The 6000-nt window shown below is 37.2% G+C and overlaps 1 non-coding gene across 1 annotated transcript; it reads right to left on the minus strand.

Annotated features, from left to right (window-relative positions):
- Positions 1-3114: 3114 nt before the first annotated feature.
- Positions 3115-3222, minus strand: LOC135276127 (U6 spliceosomal RNA). The gene has a single exon (XR_010343692.1). It is a non-coding gene; the product is annotated as a U6 spliceosomal RNA (small nuclear RNA).
- Positions 3223-6000: the final 2778 nt, after the last annotated feature.

The following is a 6000-nucleotide window of genomic DNA, read 5'->3' on the forward strand; positions in this document are numbered from 1 at the left end:
CAATATGATTCCACAAGGAATCTGGATATTTTGCTACTGAATTCTCGTGTAATTTATATTGATTCTGTTGTGTTATTTTCCAAATGCCTTAAAGTAAATATGTGTTGTGCAATGCAAATGTATACTTTATTTTATTAAAAGGTAGATTTTAGTTTTAACCTTAATAGATTCAATTCCTGTACATATGTAATCTGATTCTGCCTACACTGCATTATTGGTTATAAAATCGTGCTGTGACATTAAAATTATGGCTCATAGACTTTTCAAGTTTCATGACATGATGTGATGGGTTCCAAGCTAAAGAGCAATATCACAGAAATTTCTAATACACTGAGGTCTCTCAGTTTCTTTTTCTTAATGTGAATCATCACAGACACTTTAAAGCAGCTATGTAATAATACAAGTTTATTTGGGGAAATATAAAAAGAAAAGGTCTTAAGCATATAAGGCATAAGAAGAGGAAAAACAGAAGAAAGAAGTGACATGAATTTTCTTAGAATTTTGGTTTAGTCACATTTTTGTTCTCTGGTTCTACCTTGGTGAAGCAGGATATTGCTGATCTACAAAGAGAGTGATGTCTCAGAGGAGTGTAACCTGAATACCTTTCTCAGTCTAAACTTAAAATGCTTCAAAAGAATGCCACTCACCTCATCCGTTTGATCCAGAAAGATCACATATCATTTAGAAGGAATTAGATTTTATTTATGTGTTAATTTAGGCTACAAATTGTATCATCAATCACAAATTCAGATGTAGAAAATATGTTTTAACTTTTTCATAATTTTTTTCTTTATCTTGACATCCTCCCCATTTAGGCAGGTAGCAAGAGTGAAATAAAAACATAATTTTATTAGATTAAAATTAGAGTTCTCCTCATTCTTCTATTCCTAGGTTGTGTCTGAATTTCAAGGATTATATGCCCTTTCAATTAATTGGAAATCAGAGGGAAGGATTTCTGCTCTTCAGATCTTCAGATGGAGAACCTCTCAAATTTTTTTTTTAAATAGTATTTTATACTAGTACTTCAAAAAGTTGTAATTTTTGAATCTAGCCAATCTTTCTAACTAGATTTTCTTGGTAATCCAATTAAACAAATGATCTCAGCAAGTTAGAGTAATTTCTTATCTCCATTCTATACATCAACATGCATACCAAACGTACAACAATAGCATCAGATTATTGTCTTGATAGCTGAGGATTAGGCAACGAACAATGATCCAAAGAGAAGGACAACACATAAACACACACACGTACACACAGACACACATGCACACGCACACACACACGCATACACACAGACACATGCACACACAGACACACGCCCACACACACATGCACATACACATACACACATGCACACATGCACAGACACACATACACACACACATGCACACACATACACACATGCACACACATACATACAGACATGCATGCACACACACTGACAGACATGCACACACAGACACATATACAGACACACACATAGCACACATGCACACACGCATGCACACGCATGCACATGCACACACACGTACACACAGGCACACAGACACATGCATGCACACACAGGTACATACATATACACACACACAGACAAAATACAATCTTCAAGTTTGAATGCAACTTGTGTTCTAAACAGGTACAATAATTGTTTGATTCACCATGAGAAAAATGTTTAACTTTCCAAGTGACCTGGGTAAGCTACTTAGTTTCTCTGTGTTTCAGTTCATTGTCTAAAACAAGGCTCTTCATTCAATTGTTCACTTATTCAGTCATTCAAACTTTGACAAATATTTCCTGGTGAACTACCACATGCCAAGCACACACAGTTCCAGACGCTAAAGATGCAGCAGTGAATAAAATATTCAAAATCTGTGTTCTGTCAATTACATTCCAGAAATGAAGGGGAGACAGGTAATAAACAAATGTACAAATACATGTATAATACTTCATGTGGCAATAAATAATATGAAGAAAAATAAAGCAGAGTAAGGAGCATAGAGAACGATGGCAGGTTTTTCTTTTATTAAGAGTGGTCGAAGGAGACCTTTACGAAAAGGCAGTATTTGAGTAGAGACGTGAAGGAAGTGAATGGAAGTGAGGGAGAAAACCATGTGGGCATGGGGTAAAAATGGGGAGAGAACTTCTGGGGAAAGGAAACAGCTAACTCAAAGGCCCTGAGGTGGTATTTTACTTGATTCGTTTAATAAAGTCGATGCAGCTGAACTTGATTGAGAGCGAGGAAGAGTGGGAGGAGATGAAGAGGAGGCAACAGTGGGAAGCAGGGTCTGTAGGGTCATTGACTGTGATAGCAGATCGGAGGCCAGGCATGGTGGCCTACATCTGTAATCTTAGCACTTTGGAAGACTGAGATGAGAGGATTGCTTGAGACCAGGAGTTCAAGACCAGTCTGGGAAACATAGCAAGACCTCATGTCTACAAAAAATTAATTAGCTGGTGTGGTGGCACATGCCTGTAGGTCCAGTTACTTGGGAGGTTGAGGCAGGAGGATCACTTGAGCCCAGTAGTTGGAGGCTACAGTGAGCTATGATTGTGCCACTGCACTCCAGCCTGGGTGACAGAGTGAGATCTTGTCTCAATACAAACAAACAAATACAATTTAAAAAGTAATAATGATATGGGATCTCACTTTGAATAAGATCAATTGAATGGTTTTGAGCAGAGAGACATGAGCTATAATAGTTTCTGCACCATAGGTTAAATGTTAGTAGATATATTTTCTTCTTTCTCTTCCTTTTCATCTTCTTTCTTTGACTTCTCTTCTTTTTAAAACATTCCTTTTTTTTTTTTTTTTTTTTTTCCGAGATGGAGTCTCACTCTGTCTCCCAGACTGGAGTGCAGTGGTGTGATCTCGGCTCATTGCAACCTCTGCCTCCCAGGTTCAGGTGATTCTCTTGCCTCAGCTTCCCAAGCAGGTGGGATTACAGGTGCACCCTACCACGCCAAGCTAATTTTTGTATTTTTAGTAGAGACGGAGTTTCACCATGTCGACCACGATGGTCTCAAACTTCTGACCTCAAGTGATCCACCCTCTTCGGCTTCCCAAAGTGTTAAGATTACAGGCATGAGCCACCATGCTTGGCCCATTCTTAAATTTATAAGAAACACTTCACAAATTTGTGTGTTATCCTTGTGCTGGGGTCATGCTAATCTCTGTACATTAATGTACAATTTTAGTAAATGTGTTGCAGAAGCAAACACTCGTTTTATTTTCTTCTCCCCAGTCTTCCGCCTCCCCCTTCTCCTCCTTCCTCCTTTAATGTTATTTTTTTCTGCTTATTTGCTCTAACCCAGAGTTAGAAGTGAGTTTGCACCCTGGTTTGTCACTTGCCAGATGCCTTATTTGCATGTCATAGTGGTGGCCCCATGTGAATGACTCTGGCATATCACAGGGAATATATAAAAAGGCATGAACCAGCAAGTGTTTTTGAGAACCTAAGCTGCCAGGATCAACATTTGGCATCTCGTTCTTCTTCTAACAATGGGACTCTAACTTGCCTTCTAACATATCTTCACAGTAACGAGCCTGATCTGATTTCAGATCTGATGTTTTCCCTTCAGCCAGCTTAATCAAATGATTAATCAAATGATTCAGTTGAATGTTTTGTCTCCACCTCAAGTCAGTCCACTCTTGTTACAATGCTTGGAAAACATCCTTCACACAGAGTTGGCATGTCCTTACGAACCTTATGCTATGTATTGGTCCATCTATATTCCTCAGTCTAGGTTATCTTTTCATTTTTGCACCAACAGTTCTACAATTTACATGCTGGTAAAAAAGATAAAAGATGACATTTACTATAAATACAGGTAAGGACACTCACTTGTCAAATTGTTTTACTATAGAGTTAATTCTACCCGAGTTTATGTATGTATCCAAATAACATGTTTTAGATACTTTTTGGAGGTGTCAAACATGACTAATGTATGATACGGTAATTATTGGTCCATTTACTTTATTGTTAATTACTTCAGCTGTACGTTAATTCATAATTAATATGCTGTTTTATTTGCTTTGCTTTTCGCTTCTCTGTTTAAAACCAGATGCTTTATTTTATATACCATAAAAGCTCAGTGCAATTCAGGTGTGGTGGGCAGATATTTATAAGTGCTTTCTTCCTGCTGTTTCTACATGAATCAAATCAACGTACTTGGTCAGGCGTGATGGCTCACATCTGTAATCCCAGCACTTTGGAAGGCCAAAGTGGGTGGATCACTTGAAGTCAGGAGTTCGAGACCGGCCTGACCAGCATGGTGGAACCTCCCCCATCTTTACTAAAAATACATAAACATTAGCTGGGCTTAGTGGTGCATGCCTGTAGTCCCAGCTACCTGGGAGGCTGATGTAGGAGAATGGCTTGAACCTGGGAGGTGGAGGTTGCAGTGAGCCGAGATAATGCCGTTGCACTACAGCCTGGGTGACAGAGCAAGACACCATCTTTAAACAAACAAACAAATAAATAAATAAATGTACTTGAGGTAATTTCCATGATAAAATTTATTTATTTTCCATACCTTGTCAACATTTGGTGAAAAAACCCAGTTTGGGATTATGGCATATATTTTTTTAATTCTGTTAAAAAGTAAAATTGGTGAGGTTTTCATCATCAGTTCTATAAAATTGACGAAGATTTCAGAATAGTGAGGGATCTAAGTGACTTTCTGGAAAATACATAATATTTTTAAAATGGCAATAAATGCTAGATTGATTTCAGATTCAACACAATTCGTATCAGGATTCTAGCTGGTTTCTTTGTAGAATTCGACAAACTGATACTAAAATTGATAAGGAAACTCAAGTGACCTACAATAGCCAAACCAAACGAAAAAAAAAAACAAAGTTGGAACATCACACTTTCTGATTGCAAAACTTACTATAAAGCAAGGTAGTAAAGACAGCGTGGTAATAGCAAGAGCATCGATATCTCTTTTGGTGAGAAGACCTGAGACTATAATTGCTAGATCACATGTTTAATTTTTGAGCACCCGTTAAAATGTTTTCCAAAGCAACTGTACCATTTTATATTCCCACAGTAATGAGGGTTCTGATTTCGTCACACCCTTACCAGTGTTTATTTTCTCTCTTTTTTGGCTACAGCCATTCTAGTGGGTGTGAAGTGATATCTCATTGTATTTTTAATTTGCAATTACCTGATGACTAATAATGTTAAACATTTATTCATGTGCTTATTGGCTATTTGTATATGTTTTGTGGAGACATCTTTTCCCATTTTAAAGTGGGATTTAAAAATAAATACCAAGTCATAAGGGTTCCTCATGTGCTTAGGGTATACAACCTTCATGAGATGTGATTTGCAAGTATTTTCTCCCATTTTGTGGATTGTTTTTTCACTTACTTCATAGCGTTTCTGAGGCCCACGTTTTTTAAAAATTTTGGTGAAGTCTGTTTTATCTACTTTGTAGTTGTTGTTGCTTGTGCTTTGATGTCATATCTAAGAAACCAGTGCCAAATATGAGCTCACAAAGATTGACACCTATAGTTTCCACTAATAGCTTTACAGTTTTAACACTTATATTTAAGTGTTTTATCCATTTTGAGTTTTGTTTAGGATACAGGGTATGGATTCATTTTTCTTTTCTTTTGCTGGAACCAGTTGTTTCAAAACCATTTGCTGGAAAGACTATCTTACACAGAAGTCAGCTAGGATTCTGATAGGAATTGTGTTGAATCTGCAATCGATCTAGGGCTTCTTGCCATTTTAACAATATTATGTCTTCTGTTCCATGAATATGGGATATTTTCCCATTCATTATTAACTTTGATCTCTTTCAAAAAAGTTTTAGTTTTCAGAATGTAAATTTCCAAATATTTTGTTAAATTTATTCCTAAGTTTTTTTTTTTTTTTTTTTTTTTTAAGATGGAGTTTCCGTCTTGTTGCCCAGGCTGGAGTGCAATGGCAGGACCTTGGCTCACCACAACCTCTGCCTCCCGAGTTCAAGCAATTCTCCTTGCCTCAG

This window comes from Aotus nancymaae, unplaced genomic scaffold, assembly GCF_030222135.1.
Source record: "Aotus nancymaae isolate 86718 unplaced genomic scaffold, 86718_ANA_hifiasm-v0.15.2.pri h1tg000020l, whole genome shotgun sequence".
NCBI classification, from domain to species: domain Eukaryota; kingdom Metazoa; phylum Chordata; class Mammalia; order Primates; family Aotidae; genus Aotus; species Aotus nancymaae.